The 11602-nt window shown below is 39.4% G+C and overlaps 2 pseudogenes; one reads left to right on the top strand and one right to left on the bottom strand.

The window, feature by feature from the left end:
* The window catches only part of LOC105988431, a 496910-nt pseudogene that overhangs the window by 309071 nt on the left and 176237 nt on the right, over nucleotides 1–11602 (bottom strand).
* Nucleotides 3404–11602, top strand: part of LOC105988498 — a 139091-nt pseudogene continuing 130892 nt past the window's right edge.

The following is an 11602-nucleotide window of genomic DNA, read 5'->3' as shown; positions in this document are numbered from 1 at the left end:
TATATGTCCCTTTTTTGTAGTGAACATCCGCAGAATCACTCCTTAGTGAAGTTAGTTTAAAAAACAATTTCCAAATCACACTGGCATTAAGTGGGGTAGCTGGCTGCCTTCCCAGGGTCTGGGTGTGGAATCTCTTAGCTAATGGAGAACTGAAAGGTTTAGAAAAGAAAAGAAAAGCCATGGCAGGGACAGAGTTATCATATGAACCCTGTGATTTTAGACACCATAACCAACAAATGCAGAAAGGTCTCTGACTTGATCATCTATGCATAAAATACTGCATACAACAAAAGGAAACCTTTAACCATTGTAACCATCATTAAAGTAAGCAAAACCATATAAACTGACATATAGATGCCATTGTAGAGATGAGTGCTTTTCACCCATCTTCAAACAGCCTAAAAGTGAGATAGCCATTTTTTGAATTGCAGATGTCATGTTCTTTAGCCCTTGACTTCCCCTAAATGGAAAGTTTTCTCACTCCTGAGTATTCCCCTATATGGTTTGGCCCTGTTGGGCTGGATTCTTTTTATCACAAACATTTGTATTTTGGCTTCACAAGCTTTGTGCTACCAGTATTCTTGGCTACAGGTCTCTGAGACAGGAGTCCACCTGCAGTCACCAGCTTTCTAATAGACTCCCAAGTCAACCTCTCAAGAGGTGGCTTCTCTATTTCTCACAATTGAATTCACATATAACAGAAGGGGGACCTGCCTAACAGTAACATTATCTCATGGTAACATGTTGTTTTACCATATACTGTTGTTGTGATATGGGTGTCCCACCAAAGGAACCTCACAAAAGCCCTAATGGGCTTGGAATGAAGGGTAAACAGAATTAACTCAGGCTTTCCCAACAGGGCTTCCTCAAGGCTTTGAGCTTGCAGGTCCTAAGAACCATGATTCTATTCTTTCAACATATCCTGTAATGTCCAGTTGGGTATGTATACAGTACATTAGGTAACCCTGCATGTAACTTTCAGATTAGGCATACAAGTGCATCCTGATGCAGAGATAGATGGCCAGATGCCATTTTGTCAAAGGAGAAATACACAGAAACTCCTGGAAGAGAGAGTGTGACAAGGTGAGGGGCAGAATGCAGTGGTGCTAGTGGACAGAGATGAACCTATGAACACAATGAGGTGAATGCTGTTGTGCAGTTTCTAGGTCTGTGCTGAGATGGGCCCTTGAATAGTGTCCTATTATGTTGTATGCTTCTACTGATGATGATGATGATGAGTCTGAAAACAGACAGCTTTGGATAAAGCATGATCATACATCTCCATCAGGCCTCAAATTTTTCTTTGGCCTGCTCAAGTTGGGAATCACTTGCAACATATTTGTTATTGCTAAATCAGGTAGATGTCTGAGTCATGAAGAAAGAAGGTCATTTACAAAGAAATAATGCCACTTAAAGTTAGATAAAATGATAATTAACTATTTCTAAATCAAAGAAAGAGATTTGGAAGTGATTTATTGATCATTATGAGTACAGGCACATTGCAAGAGTTAAGGAAGAATAAAATCAATATTTAGAGAACGATTGAATAACTTCAGAGATTTGTGTGTAATATATAATTTTGGTGATTATGGCTAAAGATGTGAATGGAAACAATGGAGGCTTTTAAAAATCAAATTTGGGGAATGAAGAGGTGACTAATGTCAAATGCTCACAATGACACTTATAATCCACTTTATTGGTAATTTGTAGCACATTTGGTAATTACAATTAGTTACTGTTGGATACAAATTTTCCTAAGAACACAGAAAATCCACTAAGATTCTCCATTAATCTATTCCAGTTTCTTAAAATTCTCTTCTATTTACTTCTGTGCATGTTGGTGTGTGTGTGTGTGCTTAGACATATTTTTCTGAGTATGTTGTTCTATGTTGCTTCCTCTTTAGAATGTGTTTATGTTTGGAGCAGAAGTAGTAGGAAACAGTTAACACTGATCACCTTAGTCCATTGCATTTCATGGAACTCAACACTGCAGGGATTGGGACCAAGCAGTATATCCCCCCTTGATTTCCTTTCGCTGTAATCTGATTTGTCATATGAACATGCTAAGACTTGCTGCGATTTCATCTGTGACCTTCCCACAGGGAAATGATAGGAAATGTGCACTTGAAGAGAATTCGTATTCTCTCACATACTGCTTTTTTCTCTAATGTTCAAAATATGTAAAGCAGAGTTCATTCAATATATCTATGAGTCACATTGTTAAAGGCTGAAAAATCTTAGTCAAAATGAGGAAATGCTCATTATTCCTAGCCATAAAGGAAATGCAAAGCAAAACAACTGAGATTCCATCTCACCCCCATTAGATTGGCACATAAACACAAAGAAATTTTACACAGCCATTAGAAAGAATTATAGTATGTTACTTTCAGTGAAATGGATGGACCTAGAACAAACCATGTTAACTGATACAGGCCAAGCTCAGACAGAACAATAGTACCTATTTTCACTGCTATGTTGGAAGCTACATCTAAAATACACATTGACATAGAGTAGCTATACAGTCTGTGTTTAGTCTTTAGGTAGACAAGGCACATTGTGTGGTTGATTCTTTCTTTGTAAGGCCAAATTGTATCTCTGTATGCTGCCGTGTTTCTATCCCAACAATAACCATACTTTACTGTAGTACTCTGCTTCATACACTCTGAGAAAATAGCTATTGTTTTTAACCTATGTAGGTCCTTGGTCTAGAGTGAAGGATTCCAAATACATTGAGTCAGCCATTTTACACCTACCTGGGTGGATTTTTAGGATAACTTATCAGAGGACTTGAATACTTGAAAAATGGCAGTGAAAGTGGGTATAGGTTTCTTCAAATATACTAGAAAAGGATTGGTGCTATTCTTTAAACCAAATTGGATGAGTGTGAATTATATTTCAACAGAATTGCTACCAAATATTTTGGATGATGGTATCTAAGAAATGTTGAGCAGTTGTGAAATCACTATGTTTATTTCTGTGTCAAAGAGAATGCAGACAAGTCATTACTTCTTACCTGCCCATGTTCTTGAGTAATTATTAAATGGTCTACATAAAACAGATGACACTGTTGGAAAAGCAATGTCTTCATTTCCTTACTTTTGTGACTGTAACCCCTTTGTACAACACCATCACAAGAAAAAATTAAAATAAAACAGGTGACTTGCACATACAGGTCATAGAATCCTAGCTACATGAAAGCATTTATTTACAATTAGTCATCCCTAAACTAATATTTTTATAAATAAGCCATTCAGTCCACATGCTCTGATTAGTCAATCATTTAAAATATTTACTTTGATCAACCCAAGTTATATTTTAACTTCAGAATCAATGATTTTTAATTGAATATCAGCACAAGAAATGGACAGAAGTAAACTTAGCTTGAAAGGACGCAGTACAGGTAGTCAGGATGACTTGGAAATGGAATTCAGTCCTACTGATACTACAGCTGAGTTATTACTTTAATTCTGGAAGCTGTGGGAAAGTACTGGTGTGGCCCATGGAATACAGCCACTGGATGAATATAAAGGTAATACTGGATGAACTCATCTTGAGGGGTCATGAAGTAACTGTTTTGAGACCATCATCTGCTATTTTCATTAAGAGCAATGAAGCATCCAGCATTAAATTTGAAACTTACCCTTCGTCTTATACTACTGAAGAACGGATCACTATTTCCACACAAATAATCAGACAATGGACATTTGAAATGCCAAGAACAACATGTTTGGCATATTCACCATTAGTGGAGAATATCATTGTTGAAATTTTCTGATATTTGGCTAAATATTTGTAGAGAAGCTGCTTTGAACAAGGAATTCATTGCTCGATTACAAAAAGGAAGATTTGACATTGTGATCACAGATCCCATTGGTCCTTGTAGGGAACTTCTGGCTGACCTATTGAAGGTTCCTTTTGTGTACAGTATCCGCTCCTCTCCTGGCTACAAAATAGAAAAGTATAGTGATGGGTTTCTATTCCCTCCTTCTTATGTGCCTGTCATTTTGTCAGGACTAAGTGGTCAAATGACATTCATGGAGAGGACAGAAAATATGTTATGTATGCTTTACTTTGACTTTTGGTTTGAGATATTTGATTTAAAGAAGTGGAATAACCTTTACAGTGAAGTTTTAGGTAAGTACACTTTTGTTACTACTACAGTTAAGATCATAATTTTTGTGGAAGTTGGAAGAGGAACTCTAAGATTTGCATGAAATAAGAGAAATTTGCCTTATGTAAGTGAACCAGACTCTCAACTATGGAAAATGTTACCCTATAGCGCCAGAAAGAAGAAAATGGACAATTTCAATCTAGGAGGTCATCCAGTTTGAAAAACATCATCCACACAGAAAACATTGTTCATTTTTCTTCCTTACCAAAATCACTCATTTAGCCCTGTGCTGGTGGCTCAAACCTGTTATCCTAGCTACTCAGAAGGTTAAGGTCAGAGGACTGCAGTTCCAAGGGACCCCTGGGCAGGAAAGTCTGCTAAGACTCTTCCCTCCAATTAACCACTAAAAACCAAAATTGGCGCTGTGGATCAAAATGGCCAAGCAGTAGCTCTTGAGTGAGCAAAGCTCAGGGGTATTGCCCAGGACCCGAGTTCAAGCCACATGGCCAACAGCAGCAGCAACAAAAATCACTAAATACCTCCCTAATATCTGATGTATAATCATATATAGCATACACCTCTGTATGCCAGAAATAAGGAATTGTTTCCCTTGATCATTTTTTATTTAAAATATTTTACTTGTATTTGCTTTCTTATATTATTTTTCTTTTTGTTTGTACCAAGTTTTGAACTCAATGATGTCAGTTTACTGGATTACTTGCTTTGGGCTGGTACTTTACTACATGAGCCATGCAGCCTGCCAGAATTTTGTTACTTAATTGGAGGGGTCATCTTGAGGACATTTCTGCCCCTATTAGCTTTAAACTGCAATCCTTCAGTTTTCAGAATTCTGAGTAGCTAGGGTACAGGTGAGAGCAGGTTTTCTGGATTCTCTAAAATGTTTCCGTATTTATAAGACTTACAGTGTCTTATCATAGACTCACTAATTATAATTTATATGGATTACACATTCCTAAATTTGTTCAATCAACTATGTTACAGACATAAGACATAATAAAGTGGGAATGTACATGTGAAGATTCTCTATTGCTTTTTAGCCTGTTTCCCCATTTTGGCTTTTATTTTTATAGTAATCAGGATGTATTGATACAGGTACATAAGTTAGGAATTAAGTACATCTCATTTTGAGCAGGCTTACTCCATCTTCATTTTCTCCCAGCTTTTCCCTTCATACCCACTACCTCCTATGTTGTATAGTTCTTTTCCTATGTGGTGTCTAGTATATATCACTGCTGAATTGGTTCACCCTATACCCCACCATTTCTCTGCTTACCCTTTCCCTCCCCAAATCAAAGAAACTTACATACAAGAAAAAAGGCACAGGTAGCAAAAACAGAGACTAAAGGGAAAAAGAAGAGAAAGAACCTAAAAGGTAAATTAAAAAAAAACAAGAACTTCTGTCTTCATTTCTTGGCGTTCATTTCAATAACCATCATTTTGCATGATCACATGTCCATTGCTATTGAGCCCTGTGATCCTCCCCAAAGAATATCTTCCCTTGGTCTCCCTGGGTGAAAGTTCAGAATTCTGTTTGATGTATCAAGTCTAAGTGTAATTTTTTTGCCTTCTAGTATCCCTTGGATTTAGATTTAGAGGACATTCTAATTATTACAACTGGGGAAAACATGCAACCAATGTTTCTTTGAGTCTGGCTTAGTTCACTTAGTGTAATTTTTCCAGCTCTTTCCATTTCCTTACAAATAGGGCAATGCCATTCCATCTGATGGAACAATTCTGTTAAATATAGTTCCCATCCTTTTAGTTGTCTTCTCTTCTCCTTCATCTTCTGATTGAGTTCTGAAGTTAGTGCAATATCCTTCCTTCTTCTTGGATTTCTTTGAAAAAAGTCTCTCCTTTTTCTATATCAAATCTATTCTGGTTTTGATTCCTGAGATGCTGAGTTCTATTTCATCTAATCAGCTGTCAAGATTTTCTACTTTGCTTAACACTTCCCTGCCTTCTAACTAATAATTTTTGGTAGCTATCTCTTTATGGAAGCTGTGTGCTTCTTTACTCCCTTGATTTGTTTTTCTGTGTCTTGTCTCATATCCTTTAGCTGAGTGACTATTTCTCATTCGACTCCCTTTCACACTCCTGGAATTCATATAGTTTTCAGTTTGTGGATTCCATGGTTTCCCCCAAAACTCTTTGGTTAGTCTCATGGTGCTCCTGCATAGCCTTGTGTGGGTTTTCTAGCTTTTCATTAGGCATATTTATCAGCAGGATTTTAAAACATTTTGAAAATTATCTTCTAGATCCTTCATTGACAGCTCAATTGCCTAGTTAGTTTGTGTGGGATCTGAGCTTCTTTGACTTGCCATTTTCATGTTTCTAACATTTTTTCTGTCCATTGGGAAACAAAAGCAAATCCAAAACCACCATAGAGCAAAATTTAAATTCATAAACCTAGAGCCCTAAGTTTTAATCAGAGGTTTTAAGCTATAGATAGGTTTTCCCTTCACTTTTGTTTGCAGAGGGGGGTTGTGGTACAGAAGAGATTATATGTACTTGCAGCCAGTGAACCAATCTGTTCTTAGGGTCAGGATAAATCAAACCAAATCAGAAAGGTAACAGGATGAGCCAACTAGGCAGAGTCAAAATGAAAACAAAAATAGTGACACTAACAGGTAACTAGGGATCAAGGGAATAAAGAAAAAAAGAAAGGACCAGAAATAAAGGAAAACAAGTTAATATGAAATTAAAAGAGAATGAAGGAAATATAAAGAAAAATATAGGGAGGAGTAAATGAGAATACAAGAATAAAGCAAAGGAAAAGGAAAAAACCTCCAGCCTAAATTCTAAAAGTAAAATGAAAAAAAAAAAATAGAGGATTGATTAAAAAAAATATAGCCAGAATTATGTATGGACACAAGACACACGCCTAACAATCACCTAGACTGTATGTCTAAGACTAAACAGGAAGAAAGGAAGGAATGAAGGGAGGGAGAGAAGAAGGGAAGTATGGATGGATGGATGGACAGACAGACCGAGGGAGAAACAAAACAATAACAAAAACAGCAATGAGATGAAAAGGTTCTCCAATTTGTGTGGGGAAGCTTGTGTCTCCCAGTGTCCAGTATGCAGTCCCTCAATGGAGTCTTGAATTTAGTTGCTGTGATCTGCAGCTGTCCTTGCAGACAAGATCTGGGTAGCACCATCGGGGGTGGGGAAGTTCCTTATTTCACAGGGAGGAGGCATTTGTGCTCTTCGTAGGTGGGTTTCCCCAGAGCTTAAATGCATTGGGTTGGTCATAGTGTAATTGAGGTTTCTCTTTTTTTATATATTGAAATTTTACTTATGTGATAGTGAAGTCTATCAAGCACCCTTTCTACTTGGATTTTTTTTTGTCAAGTTGATGTACAGAGGGGTTTCAGTCATATGGATGAGTGGCTATTTTCTACATTCCCACTGAAGACAACTGGGAAATACTGATGTTTTTAAGGCCTGTCTTCTTATGCAATGTGTTTGTAATCTTCTTCTATGGTGTCTATCTCTAGATAATTATAGCTTACTTGGTGTGATTCCACAGATGTGTGTAAATTCAGGATGAAAGTTGAGTGGTAAAACCAGAAAACTAAAAGAAGACATATCTGGTGTAAATCTGGAGTAAATGATGTCGATGTGTTCCTAGTTATCTACTGACCTATCAGTTCAATGATTAGGTCCTGGGTCAATTCCAGCTGTTCTCTAAGCTTTGGCTCCCTTACCCTTGAAGCTCTACTTCCAGCAGCTGTCAGGGTCATCTTGCTGAGCTCTGAGCTTTTCAAGACTTTGCTCTATAGTTTTTAATAATGGAAATATAATTCTAGGAAGAAGCAATTTTAAACAGTATTTTATAAGCTTTGTGGCTTCATGGATTTTCTTTGAATTTTAATGGTTTAAGATTTTATGCAAAGTCTACAATGACATTTTCCTTTTAAATGTTTCACCTAGGAATCATTTGGATTTAGAGACAAGTTTCAGGACAATAAAATGTCACTCAGCTTCCTCTGTTAGCATCTGACATGTGGTCATCTGTCAAAACTAAGAGTTATGTACTTATGCAATACTAAGAACTGAATCTCCAACTTGAATAAATTTTCCTACTAATATACTTTTGTGTTTCAGGCTCAAATCGAGTATCACATTGTGTTTAGCCCTCATGTCTCCTGTATGTGACATTTTTTCTATCCTATTTTTCATACTCTTGATAGTGGTTTTCAGGAGTTGTAGTTAGGATCTCATCCCATATCTCTGAGTTTGGTTATGTCTGATGTTTGCCTCATAATTTGATTGTTACTACTTAGTTTTAAAGCAAACCACAAAGGTGAAGGACTCAACTCCCCATGTCACATCAAGGAATGTGTAATAAGATGTCTTATCACTGGCTACCTGGGATCAACATCCTATCACTGACAGGTTTTTCTTTGCTATAATTTTTCGTGTACTACTTGAGGGGGAAGTGTACATATATTTATTATTGCAAAGTCATAGGTATAGGAGGTATATCACTTCTCTCCAGTTATTAAATCATTTCTTTATATTTGTTTGTATTATGTAGTAATACAGAACAAATGCTTTTCACCCCCCCAAGTGTACAAAACAAATGCTTTTCACCCCCCCCAAGTGTACAAATGAAACTGACTTTCTAGAATCATCTGCAAGCTGAGAATTTCATACTAGCGAGTATGCAGTATGAGGAGATGGTTTGCTCCATTCCTCCTTGCTCCAGTTGAATCATAAGCCTTAATGTTTGAGTTCATGAAAAACCCCAAAAACCAAAAAACTACTATTGTAAAGTCAGATCAGAAAGCCTGGCCTATTTTATTTAACTGGTCAGAAAGATCTCCTTGAGGTCTGAGTTTTGAGAAGCCACTAAGCCATGACAGGGTTTTCAGTAGGACTAGCAAGTACAAATGTCCTGAGGCAGAGAGAGTTGAGCCAGAGGTGCCTCATGAACAGGGAGGGAAGGGAGGAAGATGAGATCAGAGAAGCACAATAGCAGCCAAGATCCTTCTACAGGCCTTCTGGGCCCAGGGAGGAAGAGGCTGCCTGGTGTGTTAGCCATGGTGTGTTAGTCCAGTGGAGAGCCAGGGGAAGGGAAGTGGCGCTGTAGCTCAAGTGGTAGAGCGCTCGCCTTGAGCTGAAGAGCTGAGGGACAGCGCCCAGGCCCAGAGTTCAAGCCCCACGACCGACCAAAAAAAGAAAAAAAAAAAGAGCCAGGGGAAGGGTTGTGGCTGGGGCTTTGGGGTGGACTTGGATCAAGGGCTGTTAGGAGGATGAATGGGGTGATGTAGGCGGATCTCTCAGATGTGCTCTGCCTCCTGGACACCCTCACTCACTGCACCTTCTCTCCTGACAGGGAGAGAGGGAGGCTGGACTGGACTGCAGGAATGGGAGGGGGAGGGGCAGTTAGGAGGGAGTTGCAGTCCTACAGGAGAGGAATGGTGGCGGCTGCAGGGGTGGGAGATGCCCAGGTAAGGTGGCATGCTGACATCTGCAGTGTAACCTGGAGTCTCCTTGTTTCTGCAGATAGCCTCGGCCGCCATGTTAGCTGTACCCAGCCCCCAGTAACAGATCTAGCTAAGTCGAAGCCCCTTCATCCAGACTATCTCCCTGCCTGGGACGCCAAATGGCCAGTGACTTATGCTGCTACCCATTCAAAAACACCTCAGAGAAATTGGAGCTTGTGAATCCAAATGCTAGGTATGTTGGTTTAAGGCCAGTGTGGGACAGCAAGGTTTGGGAGGAGTGGGAAGGTTAACCTGATCACATTGAAAAGCAGTAACATTTCACTGGTTACATCTACCATGATAGTTCCCTAAGTATGAATATGAGTTGTTCATCTAAATCGCATGGTAGAGCTAGATGAAATGGTTCATGCCTGTAATCCTGACTACTCAGGAGACATACCTGGAAAATCAGTGTTTGATGTTAGTCTGGGCAATTTGCAAGACACCCTATCAACTAACAAAAAGCTGGATATGTTGGTACACACCTGTCACCTTAGCTACTCAGGATAGCCTGGAGCAAAAAAAAAAAAAAAAAAAAGACCCAATTTGAAAAACAAAATAAGCAAGGGCTGGGATGTAGCTCAGTGGCAAAGCGCTTGCCTAGCAAGCGCAACGTCCTGGGTTCGATCCCCAGTACCAAAAAAGAAAAGACAAAAAAAATAGTTTAAAAAAACCCAAACAAAAAACAAAAAAAGCAAAATGGGTTGGGGATATGGCTCACATGGTAAAGCATCTGTCCAGCAAGTTGGAAAACCTGACTTGAAATCTCAGGATGGCAAAAAAACAGAGGCTTTGTAATCTGACAGATAGGCACATGTGGACATATGTGTGTGTGTATGTATATATATAAATATATATATATATATATATATATGTAATTTTTTTTGGTGTGCTGAGAATTGATGCAACTTGTGCTTCATCTCCTTGTTTTTTTGAGAGGCTTCTGCTCTGTAATGTCATTCAAGCTGGCACTGAATTTGGAGTCACCCACCTCAGTTTCCCATTTGCTGAAATTAGAGGCATGCAGATGACATGCAACCCCTAGCTCATTATCTCTGAGCCTTCATGAAAGTGCTATTAAGTGGGATAGTATCTCATTGTTTACCATTTGGGGAGAGCACTACTTGTCTCTTCAGTTCATTTCAATTCAGGTTCATTTCTTCCATTTCAGGGCTCCTGTGAACATGACCTATTACGACCCCGATGCCCTTAAAGTCAACCAGCTGCTCTGACAGCACATTGCTCTGTGAGAGTCTAACAGTTGGTAGAACCTGTGTACACTAGGTATAGACCAGCATCTCCGCCACACACCAGTCCGGTATCAGAAACAAGTATTAGGTGATACAGTTTCCTGCCTTGGTTTACCACCCTGGCCCCTACATGTGATGCTCTAGAGAAGACCCCCATGAGCACTAAGTACAAATTGCTGCAGCCGCCTGGAAGTGTGGCATTAGCAGGTTTAGGGACCCCAGCATGCAATAAAGAGAAGCAGAGCCTCCTCCGTAGCCTTCTACCTAACTGTAGGCCTGGCTGCCCAGGGCTGTGGCTGCTGCTCTTCTACTTGGGTCCTTGGTCTTCCTCTCCTGCTGAATTCTGGTTTCCAGGCCCTGCGCCTGCTCCAACTCTTCCTTCTCCAGCAGCCGTGGCCACTGTGATCACTGTGTGTGCTACTTCCCAACCTCTCTATGCCACCTGCAACTACAATGAATGGGGCCAGGGCTTTCTGGAGAAACTGGAATGCTTTTCATGTTCAGCGGGCATTTAGGGAGTTGGTTTCCACAAAAAGAGGACATCTTCCCCATTATTGCTTCTGTCCCTCATGTGCAGACTTCAATGACAGGAATGACAAGAAAAGCCACCTTGCTCAGCAAGGTGGTACACACCTGCAGACCAAGATTCCAGGGAAGGCTGAGGTGGGAGGATCTCCAGAGTCCAGATGTTCAAGATTTGTCATGTTTAAGGGAGAAAAAAAGGCAGA

This window comes from Dipodomys ordii, unplaced genomic scaffold (assembly GCF_000151885.1).
Source record: "Dipodomys ordii isolate 6190 unplaced genomic scaffold, Dord_2.0 Scaffold49, whole genome shotgun sequence".
Lineage (NCBI taxonomy): Eukaryota > Metazoa > Chordata > Mammalia > Rodentia > Heteromyidae > Dipodomys > Dipodomys ordii.
Note: the sequence above shows the minus strand (reverse complement) of the source record. Positions and strands in the feature narration are given on the sequence as shown.